At 45.0% G+C, this 13,598-nt stretch overlaps 1 long non-coding RNA gene across 1 annotated transcript in view; it reads left to right on the forward strand.

The window, feature by feature from the left end:
* The window catches only part of LOC109310787, a 21,349-nt gene extending 10,423 nt beyond the window's left edge, over positions 1–10,926 (forward strand). The window contains exon 3 of the long non-coding RNA XR_002101315.1: positions 9,125–10,926. This is a non-coding gene — a long non-coding RNA (uncharacterized LOC109310787). The remainder of the gene's footprint in view (positions 1–9,124) is intronic.
* The last annotated feature ends 2,672 nt before the right edge of the window (positions 10,927–13,598 follow it).

Genomic DNA, 13,598 nt, shown 5'->3' on the forward strand with positions numbered 1-13,598 from the left:
CTGCGATTTAGTATAAGAAAAGCTGTGGCAAGGCTGGGAAAGGAACAAAGTCCTTGGCAGTGTTTCTTTCTTATCGGGTGCAAGATGCAAGCTGTGCATTTCTAACAATACTCCATTTCTAACAATATTCCATTTCTAACACAGAGAACAACTAGAGCCTGCATGTGAGCAGGAAGTCAGCCCAACCCAGCCCTGTGTGGAGCAGTGCCCAGCAGGTAAATGTGTGGATGGGAAGGGGCATGGGGGAGGGAAGGGGTTTGCGGGGAGCAGATCAAGGCCCCTGCAGGGGATGGGGGTGAATAGGGCCCCAGGACAGGTTGTGGGATGCTTGGAGCCCAGGTGGCTTGTCCAGGAGCATGGGGCAGCTCCTGCCACTGGGGCAGACATGTGCCCATGTGCTGGGTGAAGGAGGCTGCTTCTGCAGGCTGTGCTCTGCATCCCACTGCCAGTGCCCTGGAAGTGGTGTGATGCCACATGCCTCCTACAAAATGGCTGCTCTGTCTGCCTGGTGATGGGAGGCACATAGCATTGGGTGGCTCCCAGGGCACTGGCAGCGGGGTGCACAGAGTAGCTGCAGCGGCAGCTGCCTCCACCCCACACAAAGATCTGGGGGGTACATGCCCCCTGTGCCTGCCCCAGGGGTACACATGGTGGTAGGAGTCCCCCCCCCCCCGGATGAGCTACCCAGGCTCCAAGTGTCCCACAGCTGGCCCCGGCCCCAGGGCCTCATTCACCCCAGCCCTGCCCCAGCCCCACTCCCTCTCTCACCGTGGGGGCCTCAATCAGCCTCCTGCCCACCCCTTCCCCATGACAGACCTACCTGCTGGGGGTGGCACGTGTGCTCAGCTCCCCTCCCAATTATATTTTCTTCCTCTGCCTATGGCTGGTGCCCTGCTACCACATGCACTTCACGTGCCCCCCAGATTTCTATAGGTTCATAGATGTTAGAGTCAGAAGGGACCTTAGTAGGTCATGGAGTCCAAACCCCATTTGTACACATGGCAGATGTGGGCTGCTAGCTGTGGGCTCAGGGTTTTCTGCCCTGCTGCCCTCCCACTTGCTGGGCTGCAGAGGGCCCCAGGAGGAGGGTAGCAGGGTGGGTAGCCCTGAGCCCTCAGCAGGCAGCCCACATCCTGCTCCTCCCCATGGGGTCTTCTCCAGCCAGGCTGCCCATGGAGGGAGGGTGTGCTGATTTTGTCTGCATCATTTTGGGATTGCAAACAATTTCCAATGTTTAAATGTGGTCATGCTGACAAAAATGTTGGGAAGCCCTGTTTTAGAATCTTAGAGATTTTTTATTTAACTTCCCTTCCTGTACTTTTCTAGTAAGTGAAGTGAGTAGATAGTAATCGTAAGAATATTTCCTTGTATACTTTTACCAAAATTGTTATCTTAGTTACTCTTTTTCCACTTTCTCGCTTTACAATTTCTAGCTCTACAATTTCTTTTAAAAATTGCCGGTGGTTTATATATGTATATTAATTTATATTTACATAAAAGTTGTCTACCATGGACTCCAGGGACCCTGGATGTATCTTTAAAATAAGGAAATAGCCATACCAAATATAGTAATCTTTAACAGTAACTTCTTCCTTTCCCCTTATTATAGAATCAATGAGTCTGAAGGGACCTAGACAGCTCATCTAGTCTGACCCCCTGACATGGACAGGAATGAGCACTGGGGGTGGCTGGGGTCATAAGACCCCAGCCAAGTGCCTATTCTCCTCTTGAAGATTTCCAGGGAAGGTGAGAGCACCACCTCTCACCTATTCCAGGCTCTGGCCACCCTTACAGTGAAGTAGTTCTTCCTAATATCTAACCTAAATCTATCCTCCCTCAGCTTGTGGCCATCGTTCCTGGTGACTCCAAGGGGGGCCCTGGTGAACAGACTTTCCCCGATCCCTGCTGGTGGCCCCTGATAAAGTTGTAGGGAGCCACAAGTTCCCCCTCAGTCTCCTCTTGTGGATACTGAAGAGATTCAGGTCTCTCAGCCTCTCCTCATAGGGCTGGCCATAGAGGCCCTCAACCATACAAGTGGCCCTCCTCTGGACCCTCTCCAGGTTCTCCACGTCCTTCTTGAAGTGCGACGCCCAGAACTGGACACAGTACTCCAGCTGCGGCCTGACCAGCACTGCACAGAGGGGGAGCAAGACGTCTCTGGTATCATCAGCAAACTTAAACAGGGTGCTCTCCACACCCTCATCCAGGTTGCTAATGAAGATTGAACAGCACTGGCCCAGGGACCGAGCCCTGGGGGACTCCACTGCCCACACCCTCCCAGGTCGACTTTGACCCATCCACCACCATCACCCTCTGGGTTCACCCCTGGTGCCAGTTTGCCACCCATGTGACCGTGCATTCGTCAGTGCCCCAGTCCCTCGGTGTGCCCACCAGAATTGGATGGGACACTGTGTCGAAGGCCTTCTGGAAGTCCAAGAAGATGACATTGACTTCCTCCTTCACATCTAAACTCTTTGTTACCTGGTCATAGAAAGAGACCAGGTTAGTCAGGAAGGATCAGCCTTGCACGAACCCATGCTGGTTACCCCTCAACCTCACTTCCCCTGCAGAGCTCTCACAAATGTGGCCCTTGATAATTTTTTCAAAGACCTTCCCCAGGATAGAAGTCAGGCTGACTGGCCTGTAGTTCCTTCCTCCCCTTCTTGAAAATAGGGACCACACTGGCCCTTTTCCAGTCCTTAGGGACTTGGCCCGAGCACCAGGAGTCCTCGAACGGCCGTGCTAAAGGCTCCGCAATGTCACCAGCCAATTCCCTCAGCACCCATGGATGAAGGTCATCCGGGCCCACCAACTTGGACACATCTAAGCCCTCCAGGTAATCCTTAACTAGGTCTGAACTATGAGAAAGGACCCTTAATGATCTGGCATATATGATATCCTGATTTATTGACTTGGATGTTTTTGGTTTCAGTCAAGTCAGCTAGGGAAAGAAGTTACACATAAATTGGTTTAAGTGATTAGAAACTGGTTTAAACCTATAACAGAATAGAAGCGCAGTGCACATAAACCCGTTTCAAAATAGCTGAAACTGGTTTAAGATAAACTTGGTTGAATGTAGTATCAGACTTAACTGATTTGTGTCAAACTGGCTTATGAAACTTCTGTACTGTCTGACAAGGGAGTGGAGGCGGGGGGAAGCCCAGCTGTGGGAATGCAGCCCAGTCTGCAGGGGGGACTGCTGCCCCAACCCAGGCACACCTTGGCTGGGGTCTGGGCCCACGGAGGGGGGTTCCCCTGCTACTGCTGGCTGTGTCTGTGGACTACAAATCCCAGAGGCACCTGGTAGCAGGAAGAGGAAGTGATGAGTAACCCTGCAGACTCCTGCTGCTGTATTTCTGGACTGTAAATCCCAGAGACCTCAGAGGCAGCAGGAAAGGAAACTGAACATACAGCCAGAGAGCCATGCTCTAGTGCCCCCTGGTTTCTGACCTGAGCCACTGCAGGCATGTAGCTGCAGTTCCTGAATCAAAGGTAAATGTCTGTTTATTTATGTTTCAATTTAATCTGTGCAATGTAGACTAACCTGCAAAGACTGAATTGATTCAGCCTTGGACTTTTTGACCATCTGTACCTAGCCTTCATGTGCTTTCTTATCTGCTTTTTTCATCTATGTATCTCCATTGCTTTCCAGTCATTCATTCTTTTTGTTCTTATAAAATAAAATGCAGTTCAATAGCCCAGCCATTTAAAAAAATCTGTATTATTTTTATTTTTCCTTTAATTTTTTCCTTTCACGTTTTAACCCTTGATAATAATCTTAATATATATCTTCATACTTTCGGCTAGTGGGCATGTACAGAATTTGCTTTTTTGCCATTTAAAGTACTTTATTGCCATGATTTAACAGAAGTGCACAGCTTTACAGCACTTTAAAAGCAGGTACAGTGCTTTAAATTAACCCTTGTAAAATGAAGCATCACATTTGAAGCACTGTATTTTATAGCACTTTGGGTTCAGATGGAAGTACAGCTGCAAGCTGTAAGCCAGAATGATTTCTGCAAAGTGTTTCCAGAATGTGAGGGGGAAAGGCAGTGGAGGTATAATTCTTGGGGCTCCCCAGCCAGTGCTGAAGGGTGGGGTGGGTGAATTGGAGACACCCCACCCACCCACCTTGGGGAGCTCCAATACATCTGCCCCACCCTCCAGAGGGGTTTAAAAAAACGTGATTGAATTCCCTCTCTCCCTTTCTTCCCTCACATTCTGAAAACAGCAACAGGGTGGGAGCTGTGCAAATGACAGAAAATAACTTCCTGGAAACAAGGTCCTAGGTCCTCTTGCAAAGGGTTCCATGGCTTCAGGGCTACTGGAGCCAGAGTTAACTAGTTTAAAGTTAACTCTGTATTGTGGTCTGTGAGGATTTGGAAGGAATGATTTTTAGAAACCTTTGAGCACATATTTGCTTGTGAATACAGTGGACTGGAGTCAGTGCCCCAAAAGGCTGCATCTACTCCTATGATCATACATCGGTTGCTCCTGTTGTTGTAGTAACACCTTCTAATTTCCATGTAGACATAGCTTATATGGGGACTACTGGAAAAATGTTAATTTGCAATGGCAGCTCTGTTCAATTCAAATCAGTCATAGTCAGTGATCTATTACTTCCTTATTACCATTACATTCTTAACTTATTTGTGTCTTTAAAAGATCATGATTCCTGGCCTCTTCTCTGACACAACTGTATTTCTTCCGGGGTGTGGAGTTGCCTTCTGCATAGCAAAGAAATCTTTTGGAGCTTCCATATTTGTTCTGTTGTTTAGAACAGTGGTCTCCAAAGTGGGGTGCGCAAGATGATCCATTGAGGTGCGGGAAGAAAATGTTAGAATTTCTATTTCTATTTATTTTTTATCTAAAAAAATAAGAAAGAAATTAAGCTTTACTAATATTTAATATATGGATTGACACTGACACCCTCACTCAGTCCGTATGTCAGGCGGTCATGTGTCACGTACGGTACGCGAGTAGTACATGTGTATAATTTATAAATAAATAAATATACATACACTGGGGGTGCATGCTCAAAAATGTTTTACTGATAGGGGTGCACAATCAAAAAAGTTTGGAGACCACTGGTTTAGAAGACTTTTGGGTAGTTTAAATCCTTATAGAGAGTTTCAGGACTCTTCTTAAATCATCCTGGATTCATTTTCCTGTCCTTGTACTCTAGGTCACACCAGGATGATTTAAGAAGTCTGCCTGCCTCCCCCTCACAAGTCTGGATTGGCATTGTGGGTCTGTACTGCAGGCCTCCCAAAGGGGCTGCCCCTGTGCCCAAGCTTGGCCCTGAAGCAGTTCTGCCCCACTTTTTTTGCACATTTGTTCCACTGGGTGCTAGGTGTGGGGAACACTTAGGGCTACACAGGGGTACATAAAGGGTCTGGCTGTCCATCCTCCCCTGCCTCCCTGTTTGTTGGCATCTGGGTATCATGTACCCAGGCTACCCGGATTAAAGCCTGAATGGAAACATTACTACAGGAATTTTTATGTAAAATAGAAAGAATCCTGTGTCTCTTGTCTTTTGTATCCTCACCTCAAAAAGCGGACTTTTTCCAAAGCTGAGAACCAGCATGGGGGTGGCCTGGGATTCTTATCGAGGTTGATTAAGATTCCTTGGGTACCAGTGATCCCCGTGCCCAGGACAGCTTCCCCCAAAGTGGGGTTGGGGGAGCCGTGATCAGCCTATTCCAACTCCTCCTCCCTCTCCCCCTGCGATCACCACAAAATGGCCAGCATGGGCTAACCCCTGTACCCCCAACACAGCAGGGGCATGGTGTGGGTTCAGGTGAAGAAAGAAACAGCTCAGGCTCAATGAGTGGAATTTTCTTATCACTTAGTAGGGCTGTGCGAAGCTTCAGGTGCTGATTCAATTGGGAGGAGATTTGGCTCAATTTGGTAGCTGAATTTCCAAATCTGAATCAAATCAGGAGACCGGTTAAAGGTCCAAATCTATTTGAAGCTCTCCAAAGTAATTTGGAAAAGATTTGGAGAGCTTTGGTGATTTGGGCAGTCCCTGCTCACTGCAGCAGGGAGCTGGACCAGGACTCCATGCTGGTAAGTAGGGGGCAGGAGAGGGGGGCCTGAAGGAGGGGACCATGGGGAGACCCCTGCCTGCTCCCCCAGTCCCCCTGAGCACCCCTGTCTGGCTGCAGCCCCCAGCTCTTTAAAAAAAAGCCCCCATTAACCAGCTGCTGCTGTACTCCTGTTTCTTCTAAACCTATTTTTGTCCCCAGCAGCATGTCTGAGTCCCCTTTTAACCATCCTTGGTTGCCATTGCTCTGCCTGACAGTCATACTGCTGCCTCTTTCTGGGAGTGCAAGGGGCTGTGGGTCAGGAGTGAGGGGCACCAGCTGGGCTGGGGGTGCAGGGTGCTGCAGGTCAGGAGTGAGGGGCACCAACTGGGCTGAAGGGGTAGGGAGCTGCATGTAGAGAGTGAGGTTCACTGGCAGGGTTTGGGATGACAGCTGGAAATCTTTCCTGGGCCAGCCCACATAATCAGGGTTGTCTAGGAGAGTCCCCAGTGCCAGAGGTATGGCATGGGGTGGCCCTAGCTCTGGGGTGTAATGGCCACATATAACAGTGCAATGCGAGGGCAGAGATACATCCAGATCTGGGGTGTAAGAGCTACATATGACAGTGTATGGGAAGGGCTGAGATGCACCCCAGAGTTGGGTGCTATGGTCACAGCACTCACCATACACTGTTATACATGGCCATTGCACTCCAGAGCTGGCACACCTGGATCAGTCCTGGGTCAACACAGTTGTGTCCAGAGAGATGAGGAGACAGTACCATGGTCTGCTACTGTGGTTGGTGTCAGGGGAAGCTGTCCTGGCAATTAGGGGACTGCCTGAGTGACCAGTGGGGTTATCCTAAAACCAGCACCCCAGCAAAGCTATCGGCCAAGGTGTGAAGATCCTGGTCCAAGAGATTCCCCCGGTGCCACAGAAGCATGGCATGAGGTAGTTCTAGCTCTGGGGTGTAACAGCTGCATATAACAATGTATGGGGAGGGCTGAGGTACACCCCAGAGCTGGGTGCAACAGCCACATATAAAAGTTTAGCACAGCCCTCACCAAACACTGCCAGGGCCCTTCACTCCTGAACTGCAGTCTCCTACCCTCCTAGGAGCGGCGTGCGCTGGGTCCCACTGGGATCAAAGGCAGCTTGGGTTCTTTCTGACTCCCCTCTGCCATGAAGCTGGGCAGCTTGGTGTGCAGATGGCACATGGAGGGTCCTGGAGGCACTAGAGCCTGGAGCTACAGTTAGTAGCCTACGTATTAATAGCTCAATGGAACAGCTTTTGGGTGCCATGTGGGTGACCTGGGTTTGATTCCCAGCCAGGACACTGGAGGGCTGAGTTGCCTGCAAAAGGGAATCCCCACCGAGGAGGGGGATACCCATCACCTCTTTTACCTCTCCCCACTGGGATGCCTGTGCCTTAAATTTTGTGGGATTTGCACCTTATATTTTGTGAAAGCCTGCATCTTATATTTTGTGAACCCTGCACCTCATAGCTGTTATTGATTTGTCTGTTATATGTGTATATTCACCTAAAATCCCTTTGACTCCCCCCTGCTCCCCTGGTTCTCCCCCCCCCCAGGTGCCCAGAGGGGGGTACCATTATCTCCCAGGGTCCCCTTGCCCTCCACATATGTGTTATATTCCACCCTGTTCTTTCCCTATTAAACTCACATATGGTTAAATTCCAATTGGTCTCGGCTCTACCTCTCCCATAAGCAGCTACTCCTCCCATAGCACATTAATATCTGTGAAATCCCTTCAATTGGAGAGGGCGTACCTCATCTGAGTACCATTTTGGTTACATTTACAACCCAGGTTACTCCTACCCTCCCAGCCCTGCTGATCTCCCTCATTCCTGACCTGCCCCACCCAGCCCTGCCAAACCAAAAACCCAGTCCAACAAAAGTAATTTTAATTAACCTGAGTCTTGGGCTGCCTGACCCATAACAATTTGATCTTTGCCACGACATGCATGAGAACACAGGGAACAATTTTTTTTGGAATCCAAAAAAGTTGGATTTTTCATTCATCAGAATCTTGAACTAAATCACCAGTAAAAATTTGTAAGATTATCACTTGGAGTCTTGTTAAAATATTTCAGTAGAGATTCAATGGATTTCCAAGGATTTCCGAGTGAACCCAAGCGGCATCTTGTGGTGTAATAATTGCAAAGCAGGGAAAATCACATTTTTGGGCATAAGTCAGATCCCTGTTGAAAATTTAAAATGATAAACCCCACATGGAAGAAATTGAGGAGCTAAAAATAAAATATATCGGACGTATTTTAAATTAGCACGATAAAAAAATCTAGAACGATAAAATCAGCTGACAGTGTGGATACACAGATACTATTTAGCTAGCTTAATGACGATGTTTATCATGTGGACAAAGGAAAAGTGTAACGTGGTAACAGGAGAGGTGTAACGTGGACAAGTGCTGGTGCTGTCTATTAGCTGGTCCTGGTAATGTAGCTCCTATTTCATAGTTCTGCAGACTGTTTCTAACTCTAACTATAAATATTAACTCAGGTGTGGAAATAGCTTTCAGTGAAGCATTGGATGAACTGTCAAGATGTTCAAGTAGGCTTGATTTTGTTTAATGAATCTGAAAGAGATGTACATTTAATTCTAATGAATACAGGACTAAAGGAATAACATCTTTTGAGTATTTGAGGATGTTGTGCTTTTATTACATTATGTAGCAAATTCATGCATATTCCAATATGTTATATTTATTTTTGCTTCCATCGTAAAATGAATAATATAGACATAGGCCCTTAGCATGTTAGTAAAGCTTCTAGTTTCTTTTTACTTCTAAGAAAATGTTAGATGAGATGATGCACCACATCATTTGTACCCCCTGCTTTTCAAAATCCTACATCCACCCATGTTTATGTTTAAAAAAAAAAATATTAAACATATTTAGCAGTTCCTTAACTGGGGAGGCCTAATGCTTTAAACATTGTTAGCCTATGCCTGTTATTCTGCCAAAGTAAAGTCTAATAGTGTCAGGGCACTACATAACTTGACACAAACTTTTGTTTCCGTGCATTTAGAAATCCAATTCATTCATATTTTCTCCCACAGGTCTAAAGCCTGATATCCAGTTCATTTCATATTATCTCTCTGCCTCTCTCAAGCACAGGTACATCTTTGTAACATAGTTTTTTTGTATGGTATGATGTTACCTTTTTCATACAAAAGGCAATTGTACTATAATTAATTAATGCTAACCTCCTTGGTTGCTCATGGACCCGAGACTACTTAGAAAGAGTAGTAAAGAATTTAGTAACAAATTTAACTCCTGCATCTTTTTCTGGCAGATGCTAAACTTCTTTCTCAGCCTAGGATATATTCTGTATATGAGGACCTGTTTCAACATTTATCACAAGCAAAGTAATGTGCTATTCCAAACATGATATATTTCACTTTAGTACTGCTGACTTCAGCTTACTAATTGCCTGACAGCATTTTCTTTGTTAAGCTTTAACTGTGATCATCACACTTTTGTTGTACTGACAGTAGAAATATTCAGTAACAGACGACCTAAATACATCATAAGCACAACTGTACTAATCTTTCATAATGGGTGTGCTTTTGGCATTATATGGAACACGTGCATATAATCATTGTCAGGAGCTACATGCATTCAAGTCCTCAAAAGCATCAACTGAAAGCATTATCTGACAAAGCATTCTGATTCTGAATGTGCATGACTTACAACCCCCCAACTCATAAAGATGCAGGGTTTTTTTTAATTTTATAACCAATTGAAGCTGCTTATTAAATCAGAATCAGCAGGATAAACATATACTACCTGCATGTGGCCTGGATCAAACTAGTCAATTCCTCTTGTGATGACCTGAGCCCACAGAAATCCATGAGTATTTTTTCTGCTGAATCCACTTATGTTTCTGATTAAAAAACAAACTTAAAAAAACCACACAAATCCTCAGACTGTAAAAATATACCATGTGTAGAGGAAGAGTGTCTGGAGATTATCTAATTGGGCACAATAGAGTGTCTTTTAACTTTGGAAGGGGGAAAAATATGTAGATCAGGTAAAAGGCATATTGGTTTTCAGAAGTCTAATTGATGATCTTAGAAATGAAGGCAAGAGTAATGTGCTAGGTTACTGTTACAATTTTCCTTTTAAGTTGTTCTCAAACAGGAAAAAGCCAACAATTAATATACACATGCACCCATGCGCATGTGTGCAAACACACATACATGGATGCACATGTGCATCATACAATGCTGAAATTTTTAATGGGCTATTTCCATTACAATTGAGATTTCATTCTATTTCTGTCATCCAGTAGACATGTAAAGGTAATCAATCTTAAGTGAAAAATTTGGTCTGTTGTATAGAGCACAGAACCGAGGGCCAAACGTCCTGGGGTTTTTGCCTTGTTCTGCAATTGATTTTCAGTGTGACCTCACTTGCTTTTCTGTAGGGTATGGACAGATGAACAAATTATACTGAGTTAAAAGGGAGGGGTTTGCTGTGAATTGGGTACTCTGCAGCAGTTGTTTTGTTTCTAGTCCTATTTCACAAAAAGTGAAAACTAAACCGTGGTAATTTAGCACTGCTTTAATTAGGGAAGTGGTTTTCAACCTTTTTTGTAGACTCAAGGCACTCCTCATTAGGCTTGAGGCACTGCTCAGAAAATACCAGCGTTTAGTTTTCTCTAAATTTTGACTACAGAAAATAATAGAGCAATCTTCTGTTGCAAAAACCACCCCCAACACATCAGAAAGAGCACAAGTCAGATTGTTTTTAAAACCTGATTCCTATTTGAAATCTCTGAGCTTATTTTGTGACTTAATAGTGCTAATGCTGTGTGACACCCCATGGCATGCTTCAGCACCCTGGGTGAGAATCACTGAATGAGGGGTAAGCTGCACCTGTTTGCCTTTCATCCACAGTGGGTGAGTGGACACACAAAGCCTAAGCCAGAAAGCAGCACCACTTATATCCTAACTTGGAATAGTTTATTCACCTGTATATATCCTCTGATTCTTTATCTTTTAAAATTAAGATACTACTCATTATTTCACAGCATTATTGTGAGTCTTTGCTAATATATGACCAGATCAAGACATGCAGGCATGTGTGGTTTGTTGTGCCACAAACCTATTATGCTCTTTGCAGCACCATAAGCCACATGTGTTGCATGTTAAACTATGTGCAGCACTGCTAATTTGCAGTGCTGGAGCAGAATTTGCTATTGGGATTCCCTGGGAGCAAAAAAATACCCTTAAAATTAAAGCAGCGCAAAATACACCGAAGTCCTGTGTGTTGGGACAAATGCAGAGATGGCTGGGTACAGTGTACCTTGAGATGGGGGAGCAGGCGGCCCTGGGCTGCCTGTTCCCCCTGTCTTCACCTGTCATTCCCCAGCTGTCTGGGGCACAGGGTCAGCTTGGGGGCTGCCTCCTGGCTTGCTCCCCGCGGAGACACCGTGTGCCTCAACCAGCACCCTCTGCAGCACATGGAACAGCAGGACAATGTGTCCCACTGGAAACCACACCAGCAGAGGCATTCACTGCAGCACAAAGTAGCAGCACAAATTTGTGCCACTACTATGTGTGCTGCTGCAAATCCACATCCCTGCTTGTGTAGATGCGACCTATGCTGCAGGCTCCCCTGACAGGTGCTGGAAATAGTAGATGTGGCAGGATGAAATTTCACAGAATAATTTACTCAACATTTTGGGTAAAACTCCAGCCTTATTTAACTTTTTTATGATTAGATATATTATCTTTGTGTATGGTGAAAATATTTGGTTTATCAGTTACTGTTTCTAACTCACACGAATGGCTCAAGGTACATGGAGTAAATTTGATGGTTTATTTGACACGGTTTTGAGTTTAGTTCATATAGGTAAAGCAAGAGAGAAGGGAGACTTGAAGAAAATATTTTCACTTTAGATCTGGAAAATATTTTTTATTTGTTTTTCCTCAGAATTCTACACATAAATATTTAAAATATTTTTTAAAAATGAAAAGCTGTTTTGGATCAGGTTTTTTGTCTTGATTTGGGAGCAGTATAAGCAATGGTATAAATTAGACTGAATTATGATTCTTACGTTCAAAGGATAAGTAGATCCACGATTGTGCATCTGACTTGTGCATATTAACCTTACTTGAACACTGAATTAGTTGTATAAGGGCCCGTGTAGATGAAACGGGGGTTTACTTTGCCCTAAATTGAAGTGGTGGGTTTTTAAAAACACCGCTTCAGTTTAGAGCAAGTAAACCCCCGTGTCATGTACATCCATGTCTTACCTGCCTCTCCGGCAGTGGGGAGGGGAGGGTGAGCTGCCAGTGGGCAGAGTGTCCCTGTGATGGGGGGGATGGGGGAGAGCTGGTGTTTCCCTCTGTGGCAGCGGCGGCACCCCCACCAGGTGGCCCCCACCCACAGGCACCCAGCTCAGGCAATCCCAGGGGGTACTGCAGTCACGGAGGGAAGGACCAGACCCCTGTGCAACTCATACAGGCAGGCAGACTCCAGGGGGGAAAAAAAAAAGATCAGACTCACCGCTTTTTTTTTTCCCCCTTCAGTGGAGCCTGTCTTCCTAGGCTGCTGCCAGGTTGCCTGCACGGACTGCCTACACAGCCCCTGAGCTGCATGGAGCCCAGTGCTTCGCTCCGCAGCTGTAGCTAAAACTCCTCGGAAATGGCTTAGTCTGCTGCATCCCAAAGTCATTTAAGGCGCATTACACCACTGAATGTGCTACAGCAGCTGGAATTAATGTACAATACCTCCGATTCATGCAAACACCAATGCCTTTGAAGTGGTGCAAAAATATTTAACCCGCTTTAAAATGGTGTACACGTATGCCCCTCGTTTTGTCTATACATGCCCTAAATGGCTTGTTATTTCTCTTCCCTGGAATCTGCATATACATTTTTCATTCCAGTCATCTTTAAGAATAAATTTCTGAATGTTTGTTTAACTATACTTCTGAATCTGTTACATTAGTAAATGAAATACTAATGTAACAATTAGTATGTTGCACATAATCATGTATGTTAATGGTCACTTGCACACACAATTTAACAAACAAATGAGAGGCTGGGTTTATTTGTGATATTTTGTTTGTTTGAAATTTTGGTCAGTTTTTAATTTTTTGTTCCATTACACGCAGTAATTTAATTATTTGACCCCATTATAGCTCACATTCTGTAAATACTTACACATGTGCTTAGCTTTGTGTATGTGAATGGTACCATTGTTCTTACTGGTACTATTCATATGAACAACATTACTGGTAAATATGAATGTGAATCTTATTCTGGATTAAGGCCTATATTGGGAAAATAGGAGCAGTCACAGTGATGCAGGGAAGAAAGGGGTGGGGTGCAAGAGAAAGTGATTTAATGTAGTTTTAAGGGGAATTTGTTGTTATATCATATGATATTTCTCAATCTATGAATTAGTTTAATGTATGCAAGTTTTTAATAGTTACAATTTACAAAGATTATTTTCCTTGTTTGATAGTCATTGGCTTATTTGCATTAATCTTATATGAAAATGAATAAGGAATTAATTTAA

This window comes from Crocodylus porosus, unplaced genomic scaffold (assembly GCF_001723895.1).
Source record: "Crocodylus porosus isolate Cpor-Errol unplaced genomic scaffold, CroPor_comp1, whole genome shotgun sequence".
Lineage (NCBI taxonomy): Eukaryota > Metazoa > Chordata > Crocodylia > Crocodylidae > Crocodylus > Crocodylus porosus.